Source organism: Pimephales promelas, chromosome 25, assembly GCF_988280905.1.
Source record: "Pimephales promelas chromosome 25, fPimPro1.hap1.1, whole genome shotgun sequence".
NCBI classification, from domain to species: domain Eukaryota; kingdom Metazoa; phylum Chordata; class Actinopteri; order Cypriniformes; family Leuciscidae; genus Pimephales; species Pimephales promelas.
Window position 1 is genome coordinate 23,128,148 of NC_142793.1, and position 9,166 is coordinate 23,137,313.

Consider the following 9,166-nt stretch of genomic DNA (forward strand, 5'->3'; position numbering starts at 1 on the left):
TTGCCGACCTATTTGGCAAATAGTTTAGTCCACCTTGTAGCTTTTCTATGGCCAAAAACTACTTAGACAGGAATATAAACTAATGTCTGACTGACAGTGTAACCAGCTAAAATCTCTTGGCATTCAAAATCTCCAGTTTTTAAAAATGTTTTACAAAGTTTTTTTTTCTTGGTTATGTGAACATTACTTTTTTTAACACTCTTCAAACACAATGGGAATGTTCTCTGAACATTAGGAAACTAGTAGTAGGCCGAACATCCAATTAAAACATTTTTTTTTTCCATGAACATTGAATAAATAATGTTGTTGTGCTAACATTTTAACATTATTAAAATGGGATAAAATCCATATAACTTTGAACAAGCACTCTATTAGTATTAACTCTTTTAACTCACCAACAAAAAACAAAATGGAAGCCAGCGCCAGAATTTTTGATCATTAAATATCCGAACATGCAATTTATCAAAAGAGATAACTGCTTTAAATGGGGGTAATTTTAATAAAAAAAAGCAACAATTTGAGCAAAAAGCTGAGAAAAAAAAAACAAAACTTGTCAATGCCCCGAAAGCTTCACAGTCCTGGGTCGACATTTCATTTCGGCAGTTTCGATTTATATACTTTTTAATGTTGATGATCGTGTTATTTTACATATGCATCTGCTTACATATGCTATCGCTTATTTCAGCTTCTTCTTCATTTGTGTTTTGATCAGGAGATTCGATACTCTTTCAGGAGATGCGTCATAGCGCCCCCTTCCATATAACAGCGCAAACACGGAATATCAGAAATATCTGTGAATATCAGAAAGTGTTGTCTCATAAATTATGAATTTACATCAATGGCAGTTCATGTTCCGTGGTTTTTAATGCTTATGCTTTAGTTAAATCTTACTAATGTCAAAATGTATTGAAAATATTGAAATCTGACGGTGTTGAACCCATAACCAAATTATATATCTTGTTCAATTTTTAAAACAAATAGCCTATTGGACCGCACATATAAATATAAAAACAAATACAGTATACACTTCATGCTGCCAAAAAACGTCCACTTACACCATAATTTATTCCAATAAGGGAAACAACTTAACCAACAAATAATACAAAATGGTTCACAAGAGACATTTACACGAATACACTGCCTGGCCGGTTGTTTCTTAAACAACCATGTAGGGACACATCATAAAAGTCTTTGAGATGTGATGGAGGAGACATAACAGTGTGCTTGCGCTTGACTCTTTTACAATACAAGATCTTGACCAAACATTGATGCACCTCTTGATGGAAATATGTTGTGATTGTTATTTGTGATCAGTGTTGGGTAAGTTACTCTAAAAAAGTAATTAATTACTAGTTACTAATTACCTCTTCAACAGTGTAATTAGATTACTGTACTAATTACTGTCTCTAAAAAGTATCTAATTACTTTTAATTACTAATTACTTTCAAAATCCCATATCAATCTCAACCAGCTGAATAATACAAGGATAGACATGAATCTGTTTTAATTCTTTCAAATAAATACTATAAAATTGCATGAATTATCCTTAAACTGACCAAGGTGGAGAAGGTTACATTATAAAACTTTTTAACATCAGACAATATATTTTGATGTTAAACCCATATTTTGTAATATTTTGTTGTTTTATGTCTGATCTCATTACATTTCACACATTTTTCATACATATTTTACAATAATTCATACGAATTTGTACGAGTGCGGTCGTAACATTTAGACACCTCATAAAATGCATACGAATCCCTGTGAGATCGGATTGATCTATACACAGTATTTACCTCAATTACATCCGAAGTAACTATAATTAAATTACAGATAAATTAAGAGTAATCCCTTACTTTACATTTTCAAGGGAAAAGTAATTAAATTACAGTAATTAATTACTTAGTAATTAGTTACACCCAACACTGTTTGTGATATAAAAAATGTAAAAAGTAAATATACAAGAAAAACTCTACATACATTATCATTACACATCCAATTTTTTGACAGAAACATGTGCAATATGGGTCCACCCTAAACAGTCCATGGGCGTAACATTTGAGGCTGGAAAACTTCAAACCCAATTGCACCAGCTAGTGAACAACGGGGACATTTGTACAGCAAGTTATACATAACACTTCACTTTTCTTGCCCATCCTCCATAAACATACAGGCTTAAGTAGGCCAGCTGGAACACACAGCCCCGTATGCACACCTGTGTCACACCGGTTTCCACATACTCTCAGTTTAAGTTGATGTTTCGAGGGGGTTGAAAGATTGAATTTAAAATGAAGAAGCACTTCAATCCTATTAATTCTTCATGCCACCTGTGCTGACAACGGTAAGAAGAGACAATGGAAACATTTCTTGTGCAGATTTTTCATGCATGGATATACTTGGAAGATCAAATAGACCAGTGTTTCCCAACCCTTTTCCTGTTCTCTTAAGCCGAATTCACACTACAGGATTTTAAGCCCGATTTGCAAATCGTTGAGCTCACCGACAAGTCACGCTTGCCAATATGTTAGTATGAAAGAGCCAAAAACACATCAAAGACGTTCGCAGACGCGTCGCAGAGCCCAGAAAAATATCTAGCATGCTAGATATCCAGAGCTGTCGCGCGACTCAACCTCAGTGATGTCATGAGCTCCAGCCAATCAGAGCAAGGCATAGGTTGAGGTCACTAGGTAAATCTTATTTTTTCTTTTTTTTTTGCATTTTTCTTCTCAAAGCATAAAAAAATAAATAAAATAAAAATGTATTAGAGCAAATCGTCGCGCAAACAGTTTGAAGCACTAATTTCTGTCTGACGTCCGTATTCACGTGTTGTGTTCTTCGTCTTCTTCGCTGGGTATTAACGCACGTGCTGTTTTGCGTCATTTCCGGTTCGTCTTATTGCGTGATTTTTCTTTACAAAACTTGGTTTGTAGACAAGATAGAATCGTTAAGGGACTGAGGCCCCGTCCACACTACTGCGTTTTCGTTTAAAAACGGAGACCTTTTGCTACGTTTGCACCTCCTCCCGTCCAGACTAAAACGGGAAAAACGAAGACCTAAAACGGAGAAGTTTAGAAACGCTGCAGCTGCGTTTTGCGTTTTGAATCTCCGGAGGGCGTTTCAGTGTGGACGAGAAAAAACGGAGGAGTTTACAAACGATGACGCAGAGGCTTACGCTCAGCTCTATGATTAGGTGTCATCAGTCATGACGTGTCCTTCCCTGATTCGCCAACCACTGTTTACACCGGCGCGCGCATGCCCAGTGTTGGTGAATGGTCACGTGATCCGCGTTTTCAGTCATTTTAATGTGGACGGAGATCAATTCTAATACGCAGATAAAACGCTCGTGTGTACGGAGATCGCATTCGTTTTAATTCTCCGTTTTTAAACGAAAACGCAGTAGTGTGGACGGGGCCTAAGTTGTTGTCAGCTCGTGTAGTGCGTTACCTCCAGTTGTGGATCAATCACGTTGTGTCGTGTGGTGTGAACAGCTCAACAACTTGAACACTCCTGATTTCACTGAGAGCAAGTCATGTAGTGTGAACCGCACAGTTCAGCCCAACGTTTTAAAATCATGTAGTGTGAACAAGGCCTTATCTGACCCATCCAGTTCAGGTCTTGGAGTAACAAGCTACAAATCAGCTAATGAGTTGAATCAGGTCTGTTTGATTGGGAAGAATTTGAAAATGTGTACCATTGGTGCACCTCAGGGGTCAGGATTGGGAAACACCATTTCACGCATTTCTGAACGGATGAATTGAGAATTTTGCTTATTGTAGCTGAATGATACCTTGTAAAGATAACTTTATTTCTAGGAATGTGCGAAACCGGTTTTAAGGAGGACCTGTGTAATTGGGCTGGATTTAGGTTCATCTGACCCAAACTGGATGCGTTTCTTCAGGGTGTTATTTGCTGTTCTCATCACTGCTGTGATGATTGTTGGTTGTCAGTGTATTACAATGGTCTAAAACAGATATCAATACATCAATAAGTTGGTAAATCCACATTTTATCCGAAAATAAATTACGTTTTATTACTGTAAATTTTAAGTTAAGTCTGTAAAACCATTAACGTTTCTACCGTATTTTTAACGGTAAAGTTCAGGCAACCACAGCTGCCGTTGTTTTACCGTAAAATTTACGGTTTATTTTTTACAGTGTGTGCAGGACTTCACATTTGGATTATGGAGGCCTTCCATTATTCCAGAGAACTTCTGAATGAGTTTCACAGTTACCTTTTGACTCCACCTAAGGCTACAACAGAGATACCAATCTCTCAGTTCCCTGTGAGCTCTCTTTGCAGAAGCCCAATACCTTTGTAAACACAACTTTGTTTTGAGTCGTTCAAAAGCCTTTCAACTTCGCCTGACCCCAAATGAATTCATTTCTTAGTGGGTGTAAGTGTGCAACTCATTTCCAATATTTGCTATGCAGATTTTGTTCACATTTCAATGAACTCAAAAGATCGACTCGACTGCCCCTTCCACAAACCCAGAGTTACCTCTTGACTCTACCTAGGGCTATAAAAGAGAAACCAATCCTTCAGTTCCTCTCATTTGCTCATCTTAGCAGCACGGTATCTTTCTTAGATGCACTCGGAAGATCGACTCGACAGCACCTTCCACTATTCCAGCGACTCTCCGAATTTTATAGTTACCTCTTGACTCTACCTCGGGCTACAAAGGAGATTCCAGTGTCCCAGTTCCTCTCAGCACTGGACTAAACTAGGCCACCCGTAGGCCAACTCACCTCTACCCCATCTGTGAACCCATCTGTCTCCCACGAACTCACATTTACAGTGCACACACCTCAACCTCACGATGTTTTTATCTGTGGGCACTGTCTTGTTTTGTACTAGCTTGCAACTTTTTCCTAGACAAGTTGCTGGTATCCCCCAAGCAAACATCTTACCTGTCAGAATTGTTAGTCCTGAGAGTAGAGATGTCTGAGTTTGTCAGACTCCTTTTGTTTGTATGGTCTAGACTCTAGATTATGTATTCTCCCCATTTTTGTGCACTATATACTAACTCTTGAAGAAATCTTCATGTAAACGATCACATAAACAAACATGATCTAATTTACTGATTGAATGACTGATATTCCTCGTCATCACCTGTCCAACTAAATAAAGTGATAATCTGCTGTGGGAAAACGATATTATAAGTATTATAAATCTTTAATAGCTGGTGTGCCTTCCTTTGGGAGAAATCACTTCTTGGCAGATATGTTTCCTGTCAGTCTTTTTGGTGGACAATTTGCCGATTCCTCCTTTCAGAAAACGATGAAAAAGAGCAGTCCTCCGTGTACTGCCTACTTCGAATTCTAGCAAGTATACAGCAATGCCAGTGGGTTCATTTCTCAGCATTTGATGGTCCTTGGTCAACTCTTCATTTTGACTTTTTCAGACATTGATTTGCTACAGGTTTGTGGGTCATTCCATTGTTTCAGGGTCAGATACAATTAAAAAAATGATGAATAGATTCATATTCATGAAGTCTGGGGTATGTGGAAATTCATGGTGGCCAGCTTGCTTACGGCAAAACCCAAGGGGGCAATCCATCAGCCGGAAGTTGAAGCCTTTGTAGCAGAACTTCACCTGCTGTTAGCATCCCATTGACTCCCATTCATTTTGGCGTCACTTTGACAGCGAATAACTTTACATCTGAGGAATGGACTTATATATATAAGATAATATAAGATTTATATGCCATCATTAAATTTGGAGTAATGTCACGTTAACAGCGTGCCATCAGATGGATAGAGGACATTCTTAAAGGCTTGTCAGAGTTACCCAGAGGACACATTGACTCTGTCAGATGCACCTACAAAGGGACTTCCTTCTGAATATGAGAATTATCAGCACATGAACGACATACCTAGTTATTAAAATGTATACAAAAACGTTCAGTAATTCACATGACCTGCTGTAATGGCAGTAGAAAGGGTTAGAGTCTTTTCGTCTCTGCTCAAGTGACTCATGGTACAGACTCATTGATTGTTTTATTTACGAGGTTAAGGCTCAGTGTTGCTCTGTAATAAGATGTGACAGTAAAGGAAGTGTGCGGTTACTTTCACCCGCCACACATTTCATGCCTCAACAAACCTTTTAAAGAGACAGAGAAATGTAAGCTCTCTTCCAAAACTGAGTGAGCTCCCAACCTAGATAGAATTTAAGGGACTAAAAGTGCACTTCCAATGAAGGCTGCTCTGGAAAAGTAAAAATTATCATTAAACTCCAGTTTCATATATATATATCCGTTAGGATGAAATAATCCCAAAATGCATCACAATCTGCATCAAAATACATTGTTGTAATATTTTTTTATATTGAATAAAATGACCCCTAATGGAACATCAATTTAAAAATGAGTACTTATTTTGGAAATAATACTTAAAAAAACTGATAGTAGTGTTTTCAGACACTTAATTGCATGTTATTTGTAATAACATTAAAACACTGGGACGTTATATTGCATTTTTGACCTACATATTGTAGCCTACCTATGTCATTTCATAGCATTTGAAATATTCTGTTAAATGTACTGAGTCTGACAAGCATTTACGGTAAACTAAAATATAATTTAATGTAATTTCTATTGAAATTGTACACTGTCATATTTTACATTGCTTTAATTTATCAAAATATGTTAAGCAATTTTTAGCTTTTTCATAAGTTATACAATGACAAATTCTGTCAATTTAACAGAATTTTTATTAGAAGTTGATTGTATTAAAAAAATGAAGGTCGCAACTTTTTTAAAAGTATAATTACACGTTTGTATATATTTTGTATATATTTACAATTATAGCTGCAATTTATTTAAAATATATTACGATAAAAAAATTAAATAACACTACTGTTAAAATTATAATCAACTACTTTAATCAAGTACTATAATCAAGTTATTCAACACATCAAAATAAGTTTATTTTAAAGGGTGATAAAATATTATTAGGGTATTAAAAAAATATTAAAATATTAAAAGGGTAATAAAATATTATATATGATGATTTAAAATGTACTTTTAATTTGACGTTATTACAAAGTGCTCTTGTTCAAGAAAATGTGGTAAAAACAGTCTTGAAGGTGTAGCTAACATGTCAAACTCTACTGAATTCAACTGCCTTAGCAGGTGTTGGTATCTCTTTTGTTTCACACAAGGAATGCTATTTTTGTTATGTGTGGAGTTGCTGACAGCTCACTAGGTTTAGGACGAGCTAAACAACCTCCTAAGTGACTGACTTTGAATACACTACACACTATGTGTCAGAGAAACAATCGTGCAGCATCAGAATATTGTCTTTGAACTTACATTTTTTTGGCATCGCTGTCAAAAAGTAATTAGCTTGGGCTTGTGGACCTGTTGTAGAGTTGACACAAGGTATCATGGCCATTGTATGTTTGAAGTGGATGTCAATACAAATGTCAGTAGACCAGGAAAACTATAAAATGAGTGGTTCATTCATAAATCTGTAAAAACCGTACCCTCATGTTATGGAAATACAAACGGGAAGACGAAAGACGAACAACACGAGCGTAGCGCTAAAAAGGGGCGGGGCTAGAGAGTCTACAGGCCTCAAACAGCACTCGCTAATGTTTTCAAGAGATCGAAGTTAGCATGTTGCTAAGCTAACACTAGCTTGGTTTCATTATATCGTGTACTATTAAAAGAATGGATGGTTAACACTAGTAGCTGTGTACACCACTTTAAAAGAACAAATCCAGCCTGTGTTTGTACTCTCAGGTATTTGGGGAAGTCAACTCGTGTTACACTGAATGCAGTCCGTGCTACAACAACAACCATCCCAACCAACACGTTAGCTAGTAGCTACAATAAGCAAATATGAGGTAAAACAGTCCTGAACTATTTAATATATATGTTTTCAGTATTTAATTGTTAAAGTGTGTATTTAAGCTTTTTTTACAGACACTTGTCTCATAAGATTCCACTGAGCTCATATGCAAATGTGGCTCTCTTCTCAGTGAATGATAGCCTAGATGTGATTCAAATTTGGCTACAACAAGGTTTCTTGGGAGGCAGCATAATTAAGTTGACCCTGTATTAAATATTATATATTTCAAAAATATAAATTATACATGAAATAAAATCTTGTTTTAGGCACGGACTACCTTCCTAGCATTAAATCCATCAGTCTTTAGAGTCAGAGAGGTTGTTTTACCGCGGGTCATGTAGACACTCTCTCCTCTTGTGTCTTGTGTTTGCGATACACACATCCATTCTTTATTCAGCAGTTGCCTTGGAGCAATCTGAGGTTAAATGGCTTGCTTGATGGCACAATTTTTGATATGTCAGCACCACGACCCTCAACAATTCTTTGCTTTTCATGTTGGTGGCCCAGATTTTCAACTTACCACACAAAACATCAATGCAATTACAAAAACACATATGAGCTATTTCACAATTTTTAGTGAGATAATGCCTCACTTTGGATGAAAAACTTCAACCCACAACTAATAAATAATACATCGCTATAAATGATTCAAATAGTAGCACTTTGCTGCAGTTTTAGTCCTTTAGATTTCCCAATAGCTGAAATTGTTTATAAAAATACACAATCCTGATGTTTTTGAAGATGCAAAACCATGAAACGGCTCTGCTACACGATGCAATCACAGCCAATCAGAAGAAATTTGATGTTTAATGAACAGTTAAAGGGATAGTTCATCCCAAAATTTAAATTCTGTCAGTAATTAATCACCCTCATGTTGTTCCGACCCCGTAAGACTTTCATTCATCTTCGAAACACAAATGAAGATATTTTTTGCTGCCTTAGATTTTTTAAGTACAATCAACTTGGATGTTTAAGCCATTTCAACTTAAATTAGAATAAAATGGCTTTTAAAAAATAAGTTGAATTTTTTTTGTGTAACTTGTAAAAAAAAGTGGAAAATATTTTATTTTATTTTGATGTAAGTAATGTAAAAACATGTTTTAGAACTTATTGATCATATCTTTTTTTTTTCAGTCAGTAAACAAACTAGGGACCAACCTGAGGCATATTCTGAAGCAAAAAAGGGTGTGACAGTTAACATGTTACAGTAAACAAAACCAAATTAAAATCCAAATTAATTATACCCTATATATATATATGAAGAGTTCAGATGCAAAAGCCTCTAAGTGCCATTTGAAATTTTCTTCTAGAATGAT